Source organism: Entelurus aequoreus, linkage group LG14, assembly GCF_033978785.1.
Source record: "Entelurus aequoreus isolate RoL-2023_Sb linkage group LG14, RoL_Eaeq_v1.1, whole genome shotgun sequence".
Taxonomy (NCBI): Eukaryota; Metazoa; Chordata; class Actinopteri; order Syngnathiformes; family Syngnathidae; genus Entelurus; species Entelurus aequoreus.
The window spans coordinates 44,996,604-45,022,412 of NC_084744.1; the positions used below are offsets into that span (position 1 = coordinate 44,996,604).

Here is a 25,809-nt window from a genome sequence, read left to right on the forward strand (position 1 = left end):
CTGGACTTTCGCTGATGTGTTGGACTTTCACAATATTATGTCAGACCCACTCGACATCCATTGCTTTCGGTCTCCCCTAGAGGGGGGGGGGGTTACCCACATATGCGGTCCTCTCCAAGGTTTCTCATAGTCATTCACATTGACGTCCCACTGGGGTGAGTTTTCCTTGCCCGCATGTGGGCTCTGTACCGAGGATGTCGTTGTGGCTTGTACAGCCCTTTGAGACACTTGTGATTTAGGGATATATAAATAAACATTGATTGATTGATTGATTGATTGAACAGTTTGTTTACATGTAAAAGCTTTCAGTCCTTCTTTGTCTCATTTTGTCCACCAACAGTTTTATTCTGTGCGTGAATGCACAAATGTGCGCTTTGTTGATTATTGACTTGTCGGAATGCTAATCGGGCTATTTAAGCTAACTGTATGTACATATTGTATCATTATGCCTCATTTGTAGGTATACTTGAGCTCATTTAATTTCCTTTACTTGTATCCTCTTTGTATATAATTTAGTTTTGCATGTCTCATGACACATTATCTGTATGTAATATTGGCTGCATTTCTGACAGTTGTGTGTGTGGCATGTTGTTCCAGACCACAGCAAACGTTACATAGCTTGCCAAAGATTGTAACAAATCCATTAGAAGAAGACAGCCTGCCGTTTCCTTTAACTTGAAAAAACACATCTATACTTTTGGCCATTCTAAGCCAGTCATTTCCAGGAGTTATCTCACAAGTAGCCTCTGATTTACTAATGTTTTCCAATGTTGTAAAAATTTCAACTTTTCTGTCAACGAAGATGTTTTTCAGCTGTTTTAGCCTGCGACACATAGTCATTTTGATAGTAGGCTGTTATAGCTAATATAGAAACTTGCATCATGTGTTGCCTTCATTATAAAACTTATCTAATTTTTTTCGGCTCCAGACATATTTGTTTTTTGTATTATTGGTCCAATATGGCTCTTTCAATGTTTTTGGGTTGCCGACCTCTGGTATAACTATTTAGCCTAAACCCCATGTCAGCCACACTAACCCATCGTTTAAGGTTCCCCTCCTTGGATATTTTTTTACACGGGTAAGCGCGCCGTCTATTTCTTGAATCTCCGGTCCTTAGCTCTGTATGGACTCATTGACATTTTATAAACGGAGTTCAGAGAGGAAGGGACGTCAGAAAGAACGCGCCACAGCCAGTTTCATAACAACCGGTTTCGTAACTCGGAGGTAACCATTAGAAAGATGAAGGCGAGTCATCCAGACATGCCCGTGTTTCTCCTTCTTCTACATGTACAGACGCTTGTGGAAATCACACATGAATACCTCAAAGCTAATTTATTTGGTACATGGTGAAATGATAGGTGTGACCAGTAGATGGCAGTTACACATAAGAGATACGTGTAGACAGCAATATGACTCAAGTAAACAACACCAACATTTTATATGTTCCATTGAAAATATAGAACATTACACACGGCGCTCAAAAATCTATCAAAATGTTTTAGTACGACTTTGGTAAGCTATGAAGCCACACCACTTGATGGATTGTACTGTGCTTCAACATAGGAGTATTATTATGGTGTGTGTATAAGGTAAGACATATTATCTGGCATTTTGTTTCGCAATATCATGCAAAAGCAACTTTTCTTACCTTTTTAGGCTTAGACTTCCTTTAAATTGTCATTCAAATTTGAACTTTACAGTACAGATAAGAACAACATTGTGTTGCATTAGCTCGTTGTAGTGCAGGATAGAAGAGCAATAGGCTGCAGATATAAATAAATAGTTTACTGTACAGATAAACATTATGCACTTTTGCATATGCATCCACGTTTATGGATGTATGTTATATTGTCTTTATATTCCAGCGAGTTAATCCGTTTTTGGGGGGGAATTGAGGGGATTATTTTGATGCGTTCAAGAGTCTTATGGCCTGAGGGAAGAAGCTGTTACAGAACCTGGAGGTTCTGCTACGGAGGTTGCGGAACCTCTTTCTAGAGTCCAGCAGTGAAAACAGTCCTTGGTGGGGGTGGGAGGACTCTCTACTGATTTTCTGAGCCCTGGTCAGGCAGCGGCTTTTTGCGAGTTCCTGGATAGGAGGAAGAGGAGTCCTGATGATCATTTTCGCCGTCCTCACCCCTCTCTGGTACCTGTTGATCTGTATTTGGGATCTGCATAAGTCCTGAAAATTTGCGCAAGTCCGCCTTTGTAGTCTGTGCCAACACCGTAGTCGATAAGCTTCTTCTTTTTCTCCGCTGTTGCCATTTCTAATATAAAGTAGTGTAAACTTTTTACTTATATATGTCAGTAAACTCGCCATGAAAGCGCTAAAACATACCGGTGTAGTGAGTATACATTATTCACCCAAGAAACTTTAGTTATTAGAGAGTTCCGGTCGGACGTTTTTTCACGGGACACATTTTCGGCGTTGTTGTTGCACTAGTGAGCCACGGATGAGGAGATGCTGCTCCGTTATTGATTGAAGTAAAGTCTGAATGTCATTGTGAAGGTCTCTCCGTGTGGTGGGTTCTCCTGGTGCCGACAGATCTTCGCGAGCCCGGTAGACAGGTTTGAGCAAGTCTTTTATTGTCATACACACACAGGGATGGCTTGCTTTTCAGCAGTCTCTATCCAGGACTTTCCAGTCAGGCATGTCTATGCTTCCTCTCTCGGTCTCTTAGTGTGTGTCTTTATGCTCCCAGCCGCAGCTACCCTCATTGCCCCGGCCGCTGCTGATAAAGGCGACAGGTGATTAGATAATCAGCCCCAGCTGGGCAATCTACTCACCTGCCGCTGGCTTCGAAGCCGGGCCATACACACCCCGTTCCTGCAGGAGGCGCGCCGACCACGCCCTCCCCCACAGTCATTAAAACAGTTAGCTCCATCTTTTGACACTTCTTCCACTCCCGTCCTTGCACGCTACACCGCTACAACAAAGATGACAGGGAGAAGACGCTGTCGAAGTTGAGCCACGTAAATAAGACCGCCCAAAAAAACGGCGCATCCTGAAGCGACTGTCAGAAAGCGACTTGGAGATGATCTGTAAAACATCATCTATGCAACATTTTGACCAAAGAACCACCATTACATGTTATGTAGACCACAAGGAAGTGTTTTACATTTAGAAAAACATCGTAATAATATGACTCCTTTAATGCTCCCTATAATCTGGTGCGCCTTTTGAATGAAAATAGACCTGACTAGACCCGCTCATCGGCAGTGCGCCTTATAATCCGGTGCACCCTATGGTCCGGAAAATACGGTAAATAAAAATGGCCCCATGATTGAACCCTGGGGCACACCTATGTCATTAGCAAGAACAATTCAGTTTTGAATTGAAACATGACTTTATCCAATGTATAGCATCAGGAGAGAGAAATTAAATTGTGAAAGTTTTGAGATGATAATGGTATTAACTGCCCTCTTCGGGTCTAGGTAAACCACACCAGCTACCCCCTCTTGTCCATCTTGCATTTTAAAATTTCAATGAAAAAACAAGTGGCAGTGTCGGTGGAATGGTTGGCTCTGAAGCCAAACTGCATGGGGCATAGTCTGTACGACGAGTTGTTAAAAAGGGCCAATAGCTGGTTCGCAACACACCTCTCAGCAGTCTATGATACCGCAGGGAAAATGCTAATAGGTCTGTAGTTTGTGACCTCATTTGTTTTTCCTGACTTAAATACCGGTGTGACATTGGCTGGCTTACAGTCTCTTGGGCACAGAGCCTGTCTAAAGGATGCATTTATTATTTTGGTGATAGGATCAGACTGTCTCTCTCTCTGTGAGTCTTCAACATGCAGTAAGGAGTCCAATCCAAAGACATCCTTAGATCTGGTGTTTTTAAGTGCACTTATTATTTTGTCCACCTTTGATTGTGTGACTTCACTTAGAAAAAACACTTGATGGGTTGAATTCAAGGGTACAACTTGTAAATAGTCATGAGGAGGACTGTGTGTTAACTGTTTAACAGACTGAACAAAATGCTCATTAAAAGCAAACACAACTTGTGATGGATCTTCTGTTAGACAGTTGTGTGGTCTTTTCTTGACAACTTCTTTAGCTGGTCCCAAATATTTTTACAGTTTCCCTTCACTTCCTGGATTTTAGTTATAAATAAATATGCTGTAGCATTTCTTAGTTCTGCGCCTATCATGCACTTGTTAAGATTGTAATGTATTTTTAAAGACCAAATCTCTCTTTCATCAATTTTAATGTTTTCATTAATCCATGGAAGAATTGTTTTGTTTTTTAAACATCTTTTAATATACAATTTTAATATTGAGTTAATTGTAGAGATGAATGTGTGAAAGTTTGTTTCCAAAACAATTTCTGACACTAATACACACCAGTTCTTATTAATTTTAACATTCAAATTGCGAAGCTCAATTTGGGGAATTTGAAAATATCCACTTTTGTTTCATTATATCATCTTTTTGGTCATTTTCTAGATACAAGTGGAAGGTTATGATCAAATAGACCAGTGATCATGTTAAAATATTTTGTTATCCTAGCTGGTTAATTGCTGAACAGGACATCAATTTGGGTCTGGGCTGTTAAACTTATTGGACCTTAAACAATTTGTACAAGGTCATAGGGTCTTAAGGGCTTTTCTCTTTATTTTATCTTCATAGTTTATGTTAAAATCACCCATTATGAGGACTTTTTAAAATTAATATTACATTGTTAAAGAATTAAATCCTGTTGTTAAAACAATGCTTTTAGGAGATATAATGTCAGGCTTGTCACTGACAGTTTGGTTATGTTTGGGTTTTCCTCTGTGTTTGTGTTTATTTCCTGTCAGCGCTCTTATTTTGGTTCCCCTTCCTGCTTTTCTCCCTGAGCGCTCGTTTGCCTCACCTGTCCCTGATTGGCAGCCTGGCACACCTGGTGGCAATTGCTAATCAGGCTACTATTTATGCCTGCCTCGCCCTCCAGTTTGGGCTTAATGATTGTCTACCATGAATTGATTAACGTGGACCCCGACTTAAACGAGTTGAAAAACTTATTCGGTTGTTACCATTTAGTGGTCAATTGTACGGAATATGTACTGTACTGTGCACTCTACTAATAACAGTTTCAATCAATCAATCAGTCTCCTGTCTATTGACATATAAATTCATAGGAGGGGGAAAGTCCTACGCATTCTAGGTCTGGATCTGAGGACCACTGAATCAGTGAGATATTACAGCTTGTTGCAGAGATTTTATGACCTTAATAGAGTAAAACATGCTTGAAACTAGAATATCAACTCTTGCAAAGCTGTGTCATTAACACTCACAAGTATAAAACTACTTTTTTAAAGTAATTCTTTCTTACTTAAAGTATTAAAAAAAAAATCATGATGTATGCATATCATTATGTCAAGACAATGGCACTAGCACTTACTTAATTTAAGAATATTTTTCAACATATTGAGCAAAAAGGTCTCTTTTTTTATACCAATAAAAATGCACTTGTTGTTAGTGAGAATATACTTACTTTAAGGTATTTTGGGTTCATTGAGGTTAGCTAATTTTACTTGTTTTGGAAAGTCTTGACAAGCCAAATTTTCTTGTTCTATTGGCAGATAATTTTGCTTAGTTCAAATAAAATACCCAGAATTTTTTTTGTTGTTCTTGTTTTTGAACACTGACTTTTTGCAGTCATAGACCAGAACACTTCCTCCTATTTGCTATGTTCATTTGTTGCATGATCAGATATTACTGTAATGTTTAAAGAATATGCAAATTCATGCAGTACATCCATTTTTCTCTGAAAGAATGGAAGAACAAATACATTTAGTAAGAAAAACAAAGTACTTCGATGCCACACAATTTTTCCAGGCTTTCATAAGCCAGATTATATGACGTGGCGGCTCAGATCCAGCACCCGGGCCTTGGGTTTGACACCAGTGGTCTAGATAATACGTATCGGATGTGGTTTGGTGTACCCTATTTTCCGGACTATAAGGCACACTTAAAATGCTTTAATTTTCTCAAAAAAATCAGCAGTGCGCCAAATGTACGGAATATTTCTGGTTGTGCTCACTGACCTCGAAGCTATTTCATTTGATACATGGTGTAATGACAAGTAGATGGCAGTCACACATAAGAGATACGTATAGACTGCAATATGACACCAGTAAACACCAAAACTTTAAATGTTCCATTGAGAATATAGAACATTACACACGGCGCTCAAAAATCTGTCAAAATGTTTTAGAACGACTTTGGTAAGCTAAAAAGCCGCACCGCTTGATGGATTGCCGGAGCTTTCCGGCTACTGTAGTCACACGTGCTGTGATTCAACATACAGGTTTTATTATGGTGTTTGTATATGTACCATTACATCCCTGCTTGGCACTCAGCATCAAGGGTTGGAATTGGGGTTAAATCACCAAAATGATTCCCGAGCGCGGCCACCGCTGCTGCTCACTGCTCCCCTCACCTCCCAGGGGACGGAACAAGGGGATGGGTTGAATGCAGAGGGTAATTTTACCACACCTGGTGTGTGTGACTATCAGTGGTACTTTAACTTTAACTTTAATATCATCTGCTTCTTCTTGTTCTCAGCACTTTTTACTCTGCTTCCCTCCCATCGTTGGAAAAACAAAGTGTCTTGCTAGCTATTAGCTAACGAGCTATCGAGTGAGAAACTGTATTTGTTAATTGGATCCTATGAGGTTGACTGTGACATTTGCTACAGCAGGGATATTCAAGTACCTTGTTTTGGGGGTACAGTGTAGCTGAATAAGTTGAACAAACTGATTACATCTGAGTAGGGTTGTACGGTATACCGGTACTAGTGTAGTATGGCGGTACTAATGAATCAAACACGGTACTATACACTGTTTGAAAAGTACCGGTTCTGTCTATCTGTGTTGGCCCTGCGATGAGGTGGCGACTTGTCGCTTGAATGTAGCTGAGATAGGCTCCAGATTGTCCTTTATCTTTTTGACAAAATAATAGAATGACAAATGACAAAATATGTTACTGCATATGTCAGCAGACTAATTAGAAGCCTTTGTTTGCTTGTAAGACAAGTTGTCTTGTAAGTTCACTATTTTATATGAGGACACAATTGTTCTTGGATTGCAATAAGAAACATACACTATATTGCCAAAAGTATTTGGCCACCCATCCAAATGATCAGAATCATCAGAACCTAATCACTTGGCCCGGCCACAGGTGTATAAAATCAAGCACTTTTCCATGCTCCCAACCTTGTGGGAACAGTTTGGATCGGGCCCCTTCCTCTTCCAACATGACTGTGCACCAGTGGACAAAGCAAGGTCCATAAAGACATGGATGACAGAGTCTGGTGTGGATGAACTTGACTGGCCTGCACAGAATCCTGACCTGAACCCGATAGAACACTTTTGGGATGAATTAGAACGGAGACTGAGAGCCAGGCAATGCACTTTTGGAAGAATGGTGGAAAATTCCTATAAACACACTCCGCAACCTTGTGGACAGCCTTCCCAGAAGAGTTGAAGCTGTAATAGCTGCAAAAGGTGGACCAACGTCATATTGAACCCTATGGGTTAGGAATGGGATGGCACTTCAAGTTCATATGTGAGTCAAGACAGGTGGCCAAATACTTTTGGCAATATAGTGTGATATCATTTATAAATTATGTTGCCGGAAAACCATCCAGTTTGAGTTAACTACTGTGCTTAACTCGTCTTATATCTTATTACATTCCACACTCGTCTTTGTTATTATACGGTCAGAGCTGCTGCTTCGCCTCTAAGAGCTGGTCTCAGTTTAATGTACGGAAATATTTTTTTGTTAAAATAAAGCCAATAATGCCATTTTTTTGTGGTCCCCTTTATTTAGAAAAGTATGGAAAAGTATCGAAATACATTTTGGTACCGGTACCAAAATATTGGTATCAGGACAACCCTACATCTGAAGTAAAGTAAGTTAACAAGCAACAGCAACACCTTTATTTGTATTTATTTATTTATTTATTTATTTATTTATTTATTTATTTATTCATTTTTATTTTTATTTTTTTATTCACAAAATATAAACAGTACAAGAGGTAACATTGTAAAAAAAACAAAAACATGGAGACAAGAAATACGTAATAAGAAATACACTACCGTTCAAAAGTTTGGGGTCACATTGAAATGTCCTTATTTTTGAAGGAAAAGCACTGTACTTTTCAATGAAGATAACTTTAAACTAGTCTTAACTTTAAAGAAATACACTCTATACATTGCTAATGTGGTAAATGACTATTCTAGCTGCAAATGTCTGGTTTTTGGTGCAATATCTACATAGGTGTATAGAGGCCCATTTCCAGCAACTATCACTCCAGTGTTCTAATGGTACAATGTGTTTGCTCATTGGCTCAGAAGGCTAATTGATGATTAGAAAACCCTTGTGCAATCATGTTCACACATCTGAAAACAGTTTAGCTCGTTACAGAAGCTACAAAACTGACCTTCCTTTGAGCAGATTGAGTTTCTGGAGCATCACATTTGTGGGGTCAATTAAACGCTCAAAATGGCCAGAAAAAGAGAACTTTCATCTGAAACTCGACAGTCTATTCTTGTTCTTAGAAATGAAGGCTATTTCACAAAATTGTTTGGGTGACCCCAAACTTTTGAACGGTAGTGTAAGTGCAGGTGAGAAAAGAAACCCCAAAAGGCTCATGCAAGGTTCTCACCTAACAAACACAATTAAACATAGTATATAGAGAACATAAGATAACACAAGTTAAAGTACTCATGATATTCTCTGCATTTGACCCATCACCCTTGATCACTCCCTGGGAGGTGAGGGGAGCAGTGAGCAGCAGTGGTGGCCACGCCCGGGAATCATAGTAGTCTACCTTGTGTGGATTGAGTCTAGGTGAGTGTGAGGGTGTTCTTGACCTTAGTTACATAAATCACATGAATACAACAGATGTAACTGAGGACTTAATGGGGTGCCTTGAGGAATGCCTTAGTTATGTAAAGCACAAGTTTGGACCTTGATAAGCAGAGGTACCACTATCGCAAAGCCTAAATGCGAACACTGCAAACAAAGTATCACTATCGTAATTTCAAAAAAATCTTTGTTTTCATCAGCCCCAGTCGCTGTTCTGCTAGTCACAATGTTTTTGCATGAAGTTTGTCCTTCTGTGATAAGTAGACAGTCAAAGAGTCAGATAGTTATTTGGGCCCAAACAGGACCCGCACCTTCTGTCACAGCCTCCAGCCTTGGGCCCAACGGCAACCTGCTGCCAGGCCTACGAGCATTGCCAGTTGTAGTTTTTAATTGGCCATCTGGGGAAAGCCGGATCTAGTTCCTGGATATTAATCAGTAAATTAACCCAGCCATAATACAGCTCCCTCCCAGTGGAGGCCCGGCAGCTGTGGGCAGAGAACGCGAGAGCGACACCGCGGAGGGGAGATGAACCGTGGGCTGAAGAGGCTGCGAAAAAGGCGAAGGCTCCCGAATGAACTGGCTGGTGATTGAACATTTCCCTCCGTGTCCTTTGCGCCGCGCTTGCCTGTCTGCTGTGCCGCTGACCCCCAATTTGTCTGACAATCACATGGAGGATTATCTCCAGCATGTCAGCGCAGATGTCACAGGTTCCTCCTTGCTAAGGAGAAAGCTGCAAACTCCGAGTTGAGGCTTGCGTTTCTTGTCCAAACTAGCAAATGTACTGAAAGTGGCAATGATTTGAGGGAGAGTGCTCGGCAAAAGTTCAGGGGGCGGTTACTTCTGCGAGGTCTCTAAAAGTCTGCATGCGTCATTATCGTCAATGTATTTAACGGAGTCCAGTCGCTCAACGCAGTCCCCAGAGTTAACCAATTAAAAAGCTAATGAATTTATTAGTATAATAAACACACTTATCATAATGGCCCATGTGTCAACAGACACAAAGATACAAGTCAATGAAATAAGTGTAAAAAGTATAAAAATGAAGAATGGTACTTGACAAATGTTTAAAAACTCTTTCCCTATAGCAGTGGTTCTCAAGTGGGGGTACGCGTACCCCTGAGGGTATTTGCAGGTATGCCAAGGGGTACGTGAGATTTTTAAAAAATGTCTGTCAAAAAGAACTGTGAAAAGAAATGCAACAATGCAATATTCAGTGTTGACAGCTAGATTTGTTGTGGACATGTCCCATAAATATTGATGTTAAAGATTTCTTTTTTTGTGAAGAAATGTTTAGAATTAAGTTCATGAATCCAGATGGATCTTTATTACAATCCCCAAAGAGGGCACTTTAAGTTGATGATTACTTCTATGTGTAGAAATCTTTATTTATAATTGAATCACTTGTTTATTTTTTAACAAGTTTTTAGTTATTTTTATATATTTTTTTCCAAATAGTTCAAGAAAGACCACAACAAATGAGCAATATTTTGCACTGTTATACAATTTAATAAATCAGAAACTGATGACATAGTGCTGTTCTTTACTTTTTTTATCTCTTTTTTTTCAACCAAAAATGCTTTGCTCTGATTAGGGGGTACTTGAATTAAAAAAATGTTCACAGGGGGTACATCACTGAAAAAAGGTTGAGAAACACTGCCCTATAGCAGTGTTTTTCAACCACTGTGCCACGGCACACTAGTATACCGCAAGATACTGTCTGGTAGATTATGTAATTTCACCTAATTGGGTTAAAAATATTTTTTGCAAACCAGTAATTGTGATCCGCAAATGTGCCGTTGTTGAGTGTCTGTGCTGTCTAGAGATCGGCAGGGTAACCGTGTAATACTCTTCCATATCAATAGGTAGCAGCTTCGTAGATGTCGGGAACATGGTTTGTCGTGATCACAATATGCAGATGACAGCGGGAGGCAGTGTGCAGGTAAAAATCTATCTAATGCTTAAACCAAAAACAAAGAAAAGGCAAGTGCCGCTAAGAAATGGCATTGAAGCTTAGGGATGGCTATGCAAAACGAAGCTAAAACCGAATTGGCTGCAAAGTCAACAAAAACAGAATGCTGGACGACAGCAAAGACTTACAGCGTGTGGAGCAGCAGACGGCGTCCACAAAGTACATCCGTACATGACAACAAAATAGGAACGCAAGACAAGAACTAAAACACAACACCAAAAAACTCTAAATAAGTCACGGAGTGATGTGACAGGTGGTAACAGTACATATACTTTGAGAAAAGAGCTATAGTAATGCATGGTTGGTTATGGTTTGAATTCATATCCAACAATTGCGTGAACGACTTTCTACTGTCAATATCGGATGCTGAGTTTCATTTTTTAATGTTTTCTGCTGGTGGTGTGCCTCCAGATTTTTTTCAATGAAAAAAGTGTGCCTTGGCTCAGAAAAGGTTGAAAAACACAATTTTTTTTTACTAAAGTAGCTCACATTCCGACTGTGTTCTTGGCTGCTCTGTTCCGTCAAATATCAAGATGGAGATCAAGGTGATTTATCACGCTGATGAAAAGCTCCAGTAAATCTGACGTCGTCATGAAGTCTTGCTCATTCATTTGCAACATCGCCCACACCGGCAATGTCTCGCTTGATAAATGCTTATTGCATTTGGCGGATGTTGTACGATGCATTAAATTGTTTAAAAACTAGTTGTCGATAGAAGAAATGTTTTTGGAATTGTGATTTCTAATGGGAATAGGATGTATGCACATACCAGATCTCTGTTTTAATGCAGAGTTGAATTAAATTACAATTATTTTTAGCCATGATCTTTTCTACCATATTGCTTTCTGACATCAAGGAACCTTTTTGAATTAATGTACATTTTGTTTTCTTTGTCTTTTGATTAATGCAAACATACTTAGCATTGTTATAAAGGCAAAGCTTCTCACGTTAGACATAAACTAACACCATAACCATAACGTGTGCACAGTCCACTTTTTTCTAATGTAACATGCTCCCTAGGGGATTTAATGAGTATAAAGTAATACACTTTTTAATATAAATAAAATGCTCCAAAATTCACACATTTTTAGAATTCAAACTCAATTTTTTCAATAAAAATGTGACTCAAAAGTCAAACTAAATTTGAAAAACATTTACATATACTGAAAGCAAATGCTCCAAAATTCAAAGATTTTTTATAATTTAAACTCCATTTTTTACATAAAAATGTAATCAAAAGTCAAACTAAATTTGGAGCCAACTAAAATAAGTATATTTGACTTTTTCTTTGACTTTTTTAGTGATGGCAATACAGTAAAGGGAACTACAGAGAAAGTTAAATATGTGATGTTGTCCTTAGAACCAAAAATAAAACCCTTTGGAACAGGTACATCTTTCCTGGCTGCTCATTAAAATAAAAGTTGCTATTTTTTACAACCACTTTTGTCTAAATAAGTAAAGTATTTATATAGCACTTTTCAAAGAGAGCTCACAAAGTGCGTCACCAGGTTAAAATACAAACAGTACAATCATTTTGTTGTCTTTGTCTTTTGATTTTGATTCATGCTAACATACTTAGCATTGTTATAAAGTCAAAGCTTCTAACGTTAGACATAAACTAACACCATAAACATAACGTGTGCACAGTCCCCTTTTTTCGAATGTAATATGCTACCTTGGGGATTTAATTAGTAAATAGTAATACACTTTACAATATAAGTAAAATGCTCCAAAATTCACAGATTTTTTGAATTTAAACACCATTTTTTCAATAAAAATGTGAATTAAAAGTCAAACTAAATATGGAGCTAACTTAAAAAAAGTATATTTGACTTTTTCTTTTGACTTTTTAGTGATGACACTACAGTAAAGGGAACTAAAGAGAAAGTTAAGTATGTGATAAAAATAGAAACCTTTAGACCAGGAAACTCCTTCCTGACTGCTCAGTAAAAAAAAAAGTTGCTAATTTTTACAACCAATATTGTCTAAAATAGGCAAGTTAAGTATTTATATAGCACTTTTCGAAGAGAGCTCACAAAGTGCGTCACAAGGTTAAAATACAAAACAGTACAATCAAGTATCAGAATTAGGATGTAACAATATGAAATTTACATATCTCGGTTATCGGGAAGAAAATGATCACGGCTACAAATATTATTGCTGTATAGTTGAATGTGCTGAAAATGTACTTATACACACACTGAATTATTGTGACCAAAGTTATTTTTCCCTTAACTAACTTTAAAATTCACAATTTTGCATATTTTCTGTTTCTCATGCTTCACTGATAGTTTTTTTTAGTCTTAATATTCTATCTGTTTTAATGGTTAAAGGCCTACTGAAATGAGATTTTCTTATTCAAACGGGGATAGCAGATCCATTCTATGTGTCATACTTGATCATTTCGCGATATTGCCATATTTTTGCTGAAAGGATTTAGTAGAGAACATCGTCAATAAAGTTCGCAACTTTTGGTCGCTGATAAAAAAGCCTTGCCTGTACTGGAAGTAGCGTGACGTCACAGGTTGTGGAGCTCCTTACATCTGCACATTGTTTACAATCATGACCACAAGCAGCGAGAGCGATTCGGACCGAGAAAGCGACGATTTCCCCATTAATTTGAGTGAGGATGAAATATTCGTGGATGAGGAAAGTGAGTGTGAAGGACTAGAGGGCAGTGGAAGCAATTCAGATAGGGAAGATGCTGTGAGAGGCGGGTGGGACCTGATATTCAGCTGGGAATGACTAAAACAGTAAATAAATACAAGGTATATATATACTCTATTAGCCACAACACAACCAGGCTTATATTTAATATGCCACAAATTAATCCCACATAACAAACACCTCCCCCCTCCCGTCCATATAACCCGCCAATACAAATCAAACACCTGCACAACACACTCAATCCCACAGCCCAAAGTACCATTCACCTCCGCAAAGTTCATACAGCACATATATTTCCCCAAAGTTACGTACGTGACATGCACATAGCGGCACGCGCGTACGGGCAAGCGATCAAATGTTTGGAAGCCGCAGCTGCGTACTCACGGTAGCGCGTATCCAACTCAAAGTCCTCCTGGTAAGAGTCTCTGTTGTCCCATCTCCACAAGCATGTGTATCCAACTCAAAGTCCTCCTGGTAAGAGTCTATGTTGTCCCAGTTCTCCACAGGCCAATGGTAAAGCTTGACTGTCATCGTTCGGGAATGTAAACAATGAAACACCGGCTACGTCGTAGCCTCTACGTGTTTGTGTTGCTGCAGCTGGCCGCTAATACACCGCTTACCACCTACAGCTTTCTTCTTTGCTATCTCCATTGTTCATTAAACAAATTGCAAAAGATTCACCAACACAGATGTCCAGAATACTGTGGAATTTTGTGATGAAAACAGATGACTTAATAGCTGTCCACAATGCTGTCCCAAAATGTCCGCTACAATCCGTGACGTCACGCGCAAACGTCATCATACCGAGACGTTTTCAGCAGGATATTTCGCGGGAAATTTAAAATTGCACTTTACTAATCTAACCCGCCCGTATTGGCATGTGTTGCAATGTTAAGATTTCATCATTGATATATAAACTATCAGACTGCGTGGTCGGTAGTAGTGGGTTTCAGTAGGCCTTTAAGCCATTATTGTTTTAAATATTGGTTTGTACTGTAGCACTTTAAGATTGATTTAAATTAAAAGTGCATAACAAATAAAATCTATTGTAATCATTATTTTTGCCTGGCATTGTCTCTTACTCTGTTCAGCGGTCCTTGAACGCACCATGAAAACACCTCAGCCTCTTTTCCCCTGAGTATAGAATTATCACTCTGTTTTCAGAGAGCACAACTTGTAGTTTCAACTTGCACAATTTAATATTTTAGTTGCTCGGACTGTAGTCTGTTTATAAACGTTTAGATTGGGGTATGTTGTTTCTGAATAGGGAACTACGTTAATGCCTCTTCTCAGGGCATTCTTGTTTGGTCTTAGAAGACGTTTCGCCGCTCATCCGAGTAGTCTTCTTCAGTTCGTGCTCAAAACCCCAAATATTTATACTCCAAAAACCAGGAGGGTGTGCCAGGGCAAGTTTGGTTTCACTCTATCGTAGTGAGAAAAAACAACTGTTTTGATGCAAACGAGCAATTCTAATTGTCAAAGCCAATGACAATCGTTGAAGTGTGAATTCCCCTCGTTAGCATTGAGGTATTTGTGTGGAAGAACCGTGGATCGACTACTACCAGTCAAAATAGTCGGAATCCCCCACGTTAGCATTCTATTCAGTTGTAAACAAATGGCACAAATGGCAAACTGATCACCTTCTGTGACCAGAATGTTTCTAACTCCTGTAATTTGTTCGAGGCGAAATTGCATAGTCTTTTAGGAATGGTTGAAAGGACAGAGTTGTATGTGGGAGATAGGTGGTGTCGCAGACCACGTCCTCTGTTCAGGGATGGTTTTACAACCTTGACATAGATGGCTTCCCTCTCTCCTTTTTCGTACCACCTTTCCTCCCTACCAGAATCTGTACACCTTTGTTCTCAAAGGAGTGCTGGTAGACAGATGAGTCTTGGCCTGTGCTGTGCCATGCGTCGGCTTAGTGGTTTGTTTTGTTTCCCCAACATATGAATCAGAACATTCATCCTTACACTGGATAGCATACACCAGATTGTTTTTGTGGGTGTAGGGTGTCCGGTCTTTAGGATGCATTAGTCTCTGTCTCAGGGTGTTGCCTGGTTTGAAGTGTTGTGTTGGTTAAAAATTATTCTGAGTTTCTCAGATAGACCTGATACATATGTAACGACAATATCTTTGCGTCTGTTACCGTTTGCCTCCTCATCGACTCTGTTCTTGTTATTTCTGGAAATGGATGCACTTTTCAAAAACGACCAGCTGGGGTAACCATACGTTTTGAGGGCTTCCCTCGAATGCCTGTGGTCTTTCTCTTTGGCCTGTGGGCCAGTAGGAACATTATTAGCTCTGTGTTGTAGGGTTCTGATAACGCCCACCAGCGACTGGGACCCCACAAGCCCAACCTCCCCCAGGAGATCACACCCAAGTTGGCCGCCGCAGGGGCCACGGGAACCACCCACCCCACCTGCAGGGACCCCAACGGTGGAGATGGAACATCCAGCAACTGCCTCGGCAGATCTGCCCCCTGAGGGAAGAGGAAGAGGAGGAAAAGAAAAAAAAGATCACAGACACGCTGACACACAATGTCACTAACCCAGCAGCTGGCCGCCTTGCAACACCGCAGCATACCATGCAGTGCACTGAGCAGCCACGATAGACCCAGCAGGCCCCAACCAAGACGGGCATCTGGAAGGGGTGGATGGTGGAACCCAGGGGCCCCAGACATGCAGCCCGACCACAGTAACCTGAGATGGCGACACATACACACACATAAGCATATATACTGTATATTTATATATACTGTATGTGTATACACATACACACATTTACACACACATGCATACATACACATTTACATACCTACATACATATATTCATACATATACATACACACACATATAAACATACAAATTAATGCACAGGCCGGCTGGGCAGCGATCCATCCCCGGAACCCACTGTCCACCGAGAACCAGCCAATCACTTACCCGGTCTCCCACAGGTCCGGCCATGCCCCCTATGTCCAGTCGCTGTAAAAAGTCAGATTTTTGCGATTTATTTATATATTGTTTTCAGGGTCGATAATGACATTTTTGGTTTGAATGAGTCGTCTGCTTCTGCTCACCACACTGCTGCTTCAGTGTGACATCCTTCTGGCCCCCACTATGGACTGGACTCTCACTATTATGTTAGATCCACTATGGACTGGACTCTCACTATTATGTTAGATCCACTATGGACTGGACTCTCACTATTATGTTAGATCCACTATGGACTGGACTCTCACAATATTATGCTTGATCCTGTAAACCCAGGGGTGTCACCACATCTGCGGTCCCCTCCAAGGTTTCTCATTGTCCCATTGGGTTGAGTTTTTCCTTGCCCTTATGTGGGATCTGAGCCGAGGATATCGTTCTGGCTTGTGCAGCCCTTTGAGACACTTGTGATTTAGGGCTATATAAATAAACATTGATTGATTGATTGATTGACATACGTGCCTTGCTGTTCCCCCCCTGTGGGTCGGCGGGAGTACTGCATACATGAGCAAACCTTTGAATGGTTTCATCAAGCCTATTTGGGTGATGTTCGGCAGGCCAAAGGAAAAGCTTTGGCGGGCCGGATGTGGCCCGTGGGCCGCCAGTTGAAAAGGCCCGCTTTCGAGGATATCTGTATGTCATGTATGCAAGCATGTGTTAGCACAACCGATAGGGGGTGCCACAAATACCATTTACACTTATGTGAAAAAATAAAGTCCCACCACTGAACACATTTTTACAAAATGATAAAGCCGTGTAATGTTAGCTTTATACAGGAACCTCTTCGGAACCAAAAAAATGCTCATCCATATTCGTGACAGCTGTGTCCTTTAGACGTTGGGAATTTCTGTGTAAATACAAAGACTTGAATGTAACACATGATATACCTTTAATAACTCAGGTACAAGATCAAAGTCTGTGTACTCCATGTGTTGGTCAGAGGGTCTCAGTTGTTTTCTGTCCCGCCCCCACTAAGGCCCCTTCTACACCAAGCCGGCTAAGGTTATCCAGGGTAAATCCCACCTAACCTTATCCTTGTCCACACACACACAATGGTCATTTAAGACCCCTGCCCCCCTCCATCCGCCGGCGCAACGCGACCTAGTAGGCATGCACGGAAAATGCACACGTCATAGTCACCTCCAGTGTTGCTTTGTGTGCAAGTTCTTAAATGTAACTTATCTGAACAATATCCAGTGTTGTGGTATTTCAATTAACTGGAATCCAGTGTGCTGTGCGGCCCTATTGTAGTGAATCACACCTAAGACATCATAAATTAATCAAATCTTTAATGGACGTGTGAAAGTAAACAATGTGATGAAGAACATTTTACATCAATCAATCTAGGGATCTAGATATCTGGTCAGGACACTCCTCACTCTTTTGCCTTCACCTTCATTGTCCATTCCTTTTTGGTGACTTTATATACTCTGGACCTAGACGTTGAGTCCGTGACATACATGGCGGACAATAACTGATACAGTCTGCTTTGCCAGTCCAAATGCATTCGCCGTAATCCATAATTAGTCTTCCCTCGACGGCCAGGTAATACAAAGCACACGCTACCTTTTATTATCACATCCACAGGAGCCCGCATTCTCGTTGTCTCTCCTTCGACAAATGGACAAAGTTTTTCGGCAAGTAGAATCACAGCTGACCTGGACATTGGAAAGTTCTCTTGCCGTCTGAGAAGTGTTGTATCAAATAGCTGTAATCGCGCGTTTTCTTCTCTTAAGGTATTCATGTGCGATTTCCACAAGCGTCTGTACATGTAGAAGAAGGAGAAACACGGCATGTCTGGATGACTCACCTCCATATTTCCAGTGGTTAGCTCCGAGTTACGAAACCGCTTTATTATGAAGCTGGTTGTGGCGCGTTCTTTCTGACGTCACTTCCTTTGTGGAGCGTGGTCTTTTTGGCGTCGCTTCCTCTCCGAACTCAGTTTGTAAACGATCAATGAGTCCATACAAAGCTAAGAGCCGGAGAGTCAAGAAATACACGGCGCACTTACCCGTGTAAAAAATTACCCGAGAAGGGGTACCTTAAAAGATGAATTAGTGTGGCCGAAACGGGGCTCAGGCTAAATAATGATTCGTTTAAGGGGTTATCCAGCTTAGTGTAGACCAGGGGTCACCAACCTTTTTGAAACCAAGGGCTACTTCTTGGGTACTGATTAATGCGAAGGGCTACCAGTTAGATACACACTTAAATAAATTGCCAGAAGTAGCCAATTTGCTCAATTTACCTTTAACTCTGTTATTATTAATAATTAATGATATTTATCTTTGTGGAAACACTGATCATCTTAATGATTTCTCACAATAAATATATATAGAAACAGATAAATATCAATATGCAACACTTTATTTTTATATTTTCTCTAAGTGCACATTTTTCAAATTGAACATTTTCAAATGATCACTTCTAAGACAGTCTTGTGAAATCACAATATCCCATTTTAACTAGCTAGCCACTAACATTTTTTAACAAATCATGAATTACTTTGCACCATGTTTGTACAAATAATAACTCATGTAAAATACAAAAGTAAACTCTCAAATTTTTAAATCATGTCACACTTTGAACTGGACACCAAATCTGTTATCTGTTTCTTTGTCGGTTAGTGGGAAGCCTGGCATTGCATGCTGTTAACTAGTGTGTTGTACTCTGGTGTGTAACTTGACACTGCAACTCTGAGTGAGTCTTGCAGATGTGCATCAGTGAGGCGTGTTCTGTGTTTTTTCTTGATGAAGTTCATGTCAGAAAAGGCTGATTCACAAAGATAAGATTTTTCCTCATTGTTTGCGGAACCTTCTTAATCTTTTGGACATATTTTCACAGCAATCTGGCCTTAAGCTTAATTATGATAAATGTAAAATGTTAAGGATCGGAAATTTAAAGGGAACGTCCTTTCGAATGGACTGCAAAGTGCCTGTTTTGTGGACAGATGGACCAGTTAACATACTTGGTGTTGTTGTCCCAGAAAATCTGGAAGATCTAGGCTCAGTAAATTATGATAATCGACTAAGAAAGCTGGACAAAATTATGCAATTATGGAAAGGGAAATCCCTAACCTTGTATGGTAAAATGTCTATTGCCAACTCGTTAATTATTCCTCAATTTATTTATTTTTTTTTGTCATTACCAGCTCCATCACAAAACTTTTTTAAGATTTATGAGCGGAGGGTCTTCGATTTTGTCTGGAACGGCAAACCAGAAAAGATTAAAAGAAAGGTTTTGTACAAAGAGTATGAATATGGGGGCCTGAAACTTCTCAACCTTGAAGCTATGTGTCTGTCTTTAAAAGCATCAATTGTTCCAAAGATGTATTTAAACATTGAGTGGTACACAAATGTCCTGTTGGACAAAAAACATGTACTGTATCAAAAGAAATTGTATCCTTTTTTACAAGTGATCCCCTCCCAGAGAGTCTGCTGGGAAACATGGCGGGGTTCATAAAGGAAACAATCCACTCATAGTGGTGTTTTCAATGTTATGTGCCAGAAAAAAGAGACAATATTTTGCAGCAGTTAATATGGATGAACTCTAATATTGTAATAGATGGAAAGCCTTTCTTTTGGAAAAATATGTTTGAAAGAGGAATCATTTTTGTCAATGATATTATCAATGAGAATGGTAAAATTATGAAGTATGATTAATTTAGAGCTATGTATGGTGATGCTTGCTCAGGCTTTTAATTTTATCAACTAACTAGAGTAATTGGGAAAAGATGGAAACAAATAATTAATTATGGAACTACTAAATTATTAGTTTGTAAACCTCTAATAAGAAATTCTAGTTGGCAAAAAGGAACTAAAATAAATAGAAAAATATATAATTTTTATTTAATAAAGAAATCTTTGAAGGCTGCCTCATACAACACAAATGGAAAATGGGAGGACTTTTTTGACTGCCCGTTGCCATGGGATGCCATATTCAAACTAATCTATAAAACCACTATCGATGTGCAAAATCGTTATTTTCAAATTAAAATTATTTATAACTTCTTACCCACAGGGAAAATGTTAAAATTATGGAATATGACAGAGTCAGATGATTGCCGATTTTGTTGAGGGGAGCCTGAATCCACCCTGCATTTGTTTTGGTATTGTCATATTGTGTCTTTGTTTTGGGTGGAAGTTGAAAACATGTGTTTAAGGATTGGTTTGTATATGAAGCTTAATGTGGTTTCTGTTATTTTAGGAGAGTTAATTGACAATCATGATTTAGTCAATTTAATTATAGTACTCGGTAAAATGTTTATTTTTAAGGCCAAAAACAGATATTCACTTAGTATTACTTTCTTTAAAACATTTATTCAGTATTTTCTAACTTTAAAAAGTTACATGGTTGAAAACGATAATGATGCCAAAAAACATTAAAAAAAAGATGAGAAGTCCTCAAAGGCTTATTTTGAAAGTATAATTATGTTTATAGATTATATGATATCTGTTGTTGTGTTCCCTAATTTGAGTGACCTGGACATAATTTGGACTGTACATAAATGCTTAGTTTTAAAATGTAATCTTGTTTATAAATTATATGCAATCTGTTGTGTTCCCTAATTTTTTTCTATGTACATGAATGAAGGTGTGTGTTGCTGAGTCCGACTTGGACATTATCTGGACTGGACCTGGTTTTAAAAACCCTTTAAACAAATCTAATTTCATTGACAACCTGGTCTGTTGAAGATAAGGCCCTTTTTTTAAAAATAAAATAAAATAAGATTAATAAATAAAAAACATTTTCTTGGCTAAAAAAGAAAGTAAAACAATATAAAAATAATTACATAAAAAATAGTAATTAATGAAAATGTTAGTGGACCAGCAGCCTATACAATCATGTGTGCTTCAGGGACTGTGTCCCTTGCAGATGTGTTGTCTATGTTGTGGGAACCAGAATATTGGTAGCAGAAAGAAATAACCCCTTTTGTGTGAGTGGGTGTGGATGAGTGTGCATGGGGGAGGTTGTTTGGGTTGATGCACTGATTGAAAGTGTATCTTGTGTTTTTTCTATGTAGATTTAATTTAAAAAAAAAAAAAAAAAAAAAAAAAAAATTTTTTTTTTATTTTTTTTTTATTTTTTATTTTTTTAGAACAGGCCCGCGGGCGACTCATCTGGTCCTTACGGGCGACCTGGTGCCCGCGGGCACCGCGTTGGTGACCCCTGGTGTAGACATAGCCTAAGACACAAAAAATATTCGCACACCCCCCTAAATTGAAATCGTAATAATAAGTGCTTACAGTACTACAGTACTTATTTTTTTATATCCTCATTAGCGGCAAACAGAAGGGTTATGTATGTTTCCTGGGTAAGCCTGTTGATTAACTCAAGTGGTGCTGGAGGCTTGTGTATCATTTAAGAATAAAGAAGACGCTAATACCGGAAGTATTAGCGGGGGGCTCGCCCCACTATAATGAAATGTTATTTCTTTCATAACTACACTATATTGCCAAACGTATTTGGCCACCCATCCAAATGATGAGAATCATGTGTCCTAATCACTTGGCCCGGTGTATAAAATCAAGCACTTAGGCATGGAGACTGTTTCTGCAAACATTTGTGAAAGAATGGGCCGCTCTCAGTGATTTCCAGCGTGGAACTGTAATAGGATGCCACCTGTGCAACAAATCCAGTCGTGAGATTTCCTCGCTCCTAGATATTCCAAAGTCAACTTTATTGTAAGAAAAGTGAAGAGTTTTGGAACAACAGCAAGTCAGCCACCAAGTGGTAGGCCACGTAAGCACACATAGAGGGTCAGCGGATGCTGAAGTGCATAGTGCAAAGACTTTTTGCCCAGTCTGTTGCTACAGAGCTCCAAACTTCACGTGACCTTCCAATTAGCCCACGTACAGTACGCAGAGAGCTTCATGAAATGGGTTTCCATGGCCGAGCAGCTGCATCTAAGCCATACATCACCAAGTCCAATGCAAAGCATGGGATGCAGTGGTGTAAAGCACGTCGCCACTGGACTCTAGAGCAGTGGAGACGCCTTCTCTGGACTGATGAATCACGCTTTTCCATCTGGCAATCTGATGGACCAGTCTGGGTTTGGAGGTTGCCAGGGGAACGCTACATTTCGGACTGCATTGTGCCGAGTGTGAAATTCGTTGGAGGAGGAATTATGGTGTGGGGTTGTTTTTCAGGAGTTGGGCTTGGCCCCTTAGTTCCAGTGAAAGGAACTTTGAATGCTCCAGGATACCAAAACATTTTGGATGGACCTTCAAGTTCATATGTGAGTCAAGGCAGGTGGCCAAATACTTTTGGCAATATAGTGTATGTTAGCTGTTTTATGTTATCCCTCCTCAGTGTCAAAAACATCATGATTGAGGCGCCACAGGCCGAGCACGAGACCAAAAAAAAAAAAAGTAAAGCGTGTAGCCGCGGATGTCATAATACATCACAGGAAGGCGATGTCAGCCACTGACCCACTCTACCACTTATATATTCATGCATAGCAAACACAAAAGACTCAAGCTTGTGGAGCTTACGCCATTTGACCCGGCGGAGATCTTTTATGGCGTGATGTCATCACGCCCCATTGTCATAAATGAACCTCCTGTCAATAAATTTCCAAAGGGGGGGCATTCGCTCGTAGGCCCTCGCTCTACTGTGCCTTTTGATGGACGTGGAATAATTGTCATGCAAAGAGTTGAACGTTTCCTTTTCTAATTTTAAGGGTCAACAGCATTTTAATACCGTTTTAAACGCGCGCGCTGGTGTTTTTTTTATGATGCATGTACAAGCTGCTTTTGATAGCTTAACCAGCCAAGCATGGTTAAAGAGAGGAGCCATTGCAGCTGCTTCCAGGAGCCACTTAATTTAGTCCCCTGACCCCGGTTCACCTGAGTCTGCATGGAAATCATAATGCAATTCAAGTGTGAAGAAAAATGATATACTGTGTATTTACCCCAAATATTTATGCAGGGCCTACTCGCGGTCATGCTCACTCCGAATGCGGGGAAAGTGACGCCGTGTAACATCGCCGGAGGCCATTGTTTCCTGCATTATCATTTTCATTGGATTCCATAGCGGGCTGTGTTTCCCGTGTTTACAATGCCTGCCTCATACAGAGGCTTTATACAGGCATTTTTTTTTTTGATAATGAAAGATTTCTGTTTTAAATTCCGACCGCAGCGGTGAATTATTTAATCCAAAACATGCAATTTTTATTTAACACCCATGTTTAAAAAAAAAAAAAATTGCATGTCCCACCTGCAGCAATAGATGGTGCTCAAAGAGAGCTTAAAAATATCCCCCGTGTTCAATAAATGTGTGATCTGGAAGTGATTTTTTTTTTATCCCCTTCTCCTTTTTATATTCTTCTGTCCTCTCAAGGTTGCAGTTCACTGAAGCTGACAGCTGCTGCGGGGTTCAACAATGCGTCTATTGTTTAACATCTCTACTATCTGCTGACCTGATGATGCCACACACTACCTGAGGGATGGGAAGCTAAGTCAAGAGACACACACTCAATGAAAATATTTCTCTCCACCGTTAACTCTTGTGAATTGGATTTTTTTTTTTTTTTTTGAGTCCAGGCCTCAGTCTCTCAAGAAATTGGACTTTTCTGTATCAAGTAGGGTTGTACGGTATACCGGTATTAGTGTAGTACCGCAATACTAATGAATCATTACCGCCTCTGAAAAGTACCGGTCCACCACCCCCTCCCTCCTCGTGTCATTGCTGGTTTACGAGCAGAGGAGCATGTTCGGCAGTGCACACACACAGAGTACTTACAAGCAGACACAGTGTGTAGACAGAAAAGGGAGAACGGACGCATTTTGGCTTAAAAACTAAAGATAAAGGTGAAGTTATAACACTGAAACGCCCTCAGGAAGAGGTGCTTTAAGACATGGCTAAATAGCTAGCGGCTAACATCCTGCCCCAGTCGGCAGTGTTTTATCTACTTTTAAATCACTAATCCTCGCCTCCATGGCGACAAATAAAGTACGTTTCTTACAAGTACAGGACGAGGAATAGCTAAACATGCTTCACTACACACCGTAGCTCACCCGCGTCACAATGTAAACAAATGCCATTGGTGGATCTACACCTGACTGTAATGATACCAAGTACAGGAGCGTATCTAGTCGATACTACTATAACTACGTCGATATTTTTTGGCATCACAACATCTTCTTTCGTTTTCTTTAAATGTATATTATGTTTTGAAACTCAGGAAATATGTCCCTGGACACATGAGGACTTTGAATATGACCAATGTATGATCCTGTAGCGACTTGGTATCGGATTGATACCCAAATTTGTGGTATCATCCAAAACTAATGTAAAGTATCAAACAACAGAAGAATAAGTGATTATTACATTTTGACAGAAGTGTAGATAGAACATGTGTAAAGAGAAAGTAAGCAGATAATAATAAAGATTAATAATTAACTTTCTACCACTTGTCCTTAATAATGTTGACAAAATAATAGAATGATACATGACACAATATGTTACTGCATATGTCAGCAGACTAATTAGGAGCCTTTGTTTGCTTACTTACTACTAAAAGACAAGTTGTCTAGTATGTTCACTATTTTATTTAAGGACTAAATTGCAATAAGAAACATATGTTTAATGTACCCTAAGATTTTTTTGTTAAAATAAAGCCAATAATGCAATTTTTTGTGGTACCCTTTATTTAAAAAAGTACCGAAAAGTATCAAAATTATTTTGGTACTGGTACCAAAATATTGGTATCAGGACAACACTAATTGGCAAAATGGCAACCAAGGTAATCAAAAAGGTCAACCAACGAACAAGATTTCTCTACAGAATCTCCTCTCTGGTCAACAAAAGCACCATGAAGATTCTAGCGGGAACTCTCATTCAACCCTTTTTCGATTACGCATGCACCTCCTGGTACCCTAGCACCTCCAAATCCCTCAAATCTAGACTCCAAACATCCCAAAACAAGCTAGTCAGATTACTTCTAGACCTCCACCCCAGATCACACCTCACTCCTACCCACTTCTCCAAAGTGGGCTGGCTCAGGGTGGAGGACAGAGTTAAACAACTTGCACTGAGCCTAGTCTATAAAATCCGCTACACCTCCCTGATATCGAAGTACATGTCAAACTACTTCCTTAACGTAAATGACCGCCATAACCACAACACCAGGGGGAGCTCCACTAACCACATTAAATCCAGATTCCAACAAACAAAGGTCTTAACTCATTCTCCTTCTATGCCACATCAATGTGGAATGCACTCCCAACTGGTGTAAAAGAAAGGGCATCTCTATCCTCCTTCAAAACTGCACTAAAAGAACACCTCCAGGCAACTACAACCCTAAACTAACACCCTCCCTTCCACATAATAC

At 39.7% G+C, this 25,809-nt stretch overlaps 1 long non-coding RNA gene across 1 annotated transcript in view; it reads left to right on the plus strand.

The window, feature by feature from the left end:
• The window catches only part of LOC133664938 (uncharacterized), a 172,291-nt gene extending 148,324 nt beyond the window's left edge, over positions 1–23,967 (plus strand). Inside the window, exon 5 of the long non-coding RNA XR_009828656.1 lies at positions 23,817–23,967. This is a non-coding gene — a long non-coding RNA (uncharacterized LOC133664938). The remainder of the gene's footprint in view (positions 1–23,816) is intronic.
• Positions 23,968–25,809: the final 1,842 nt, after the last annotated feature.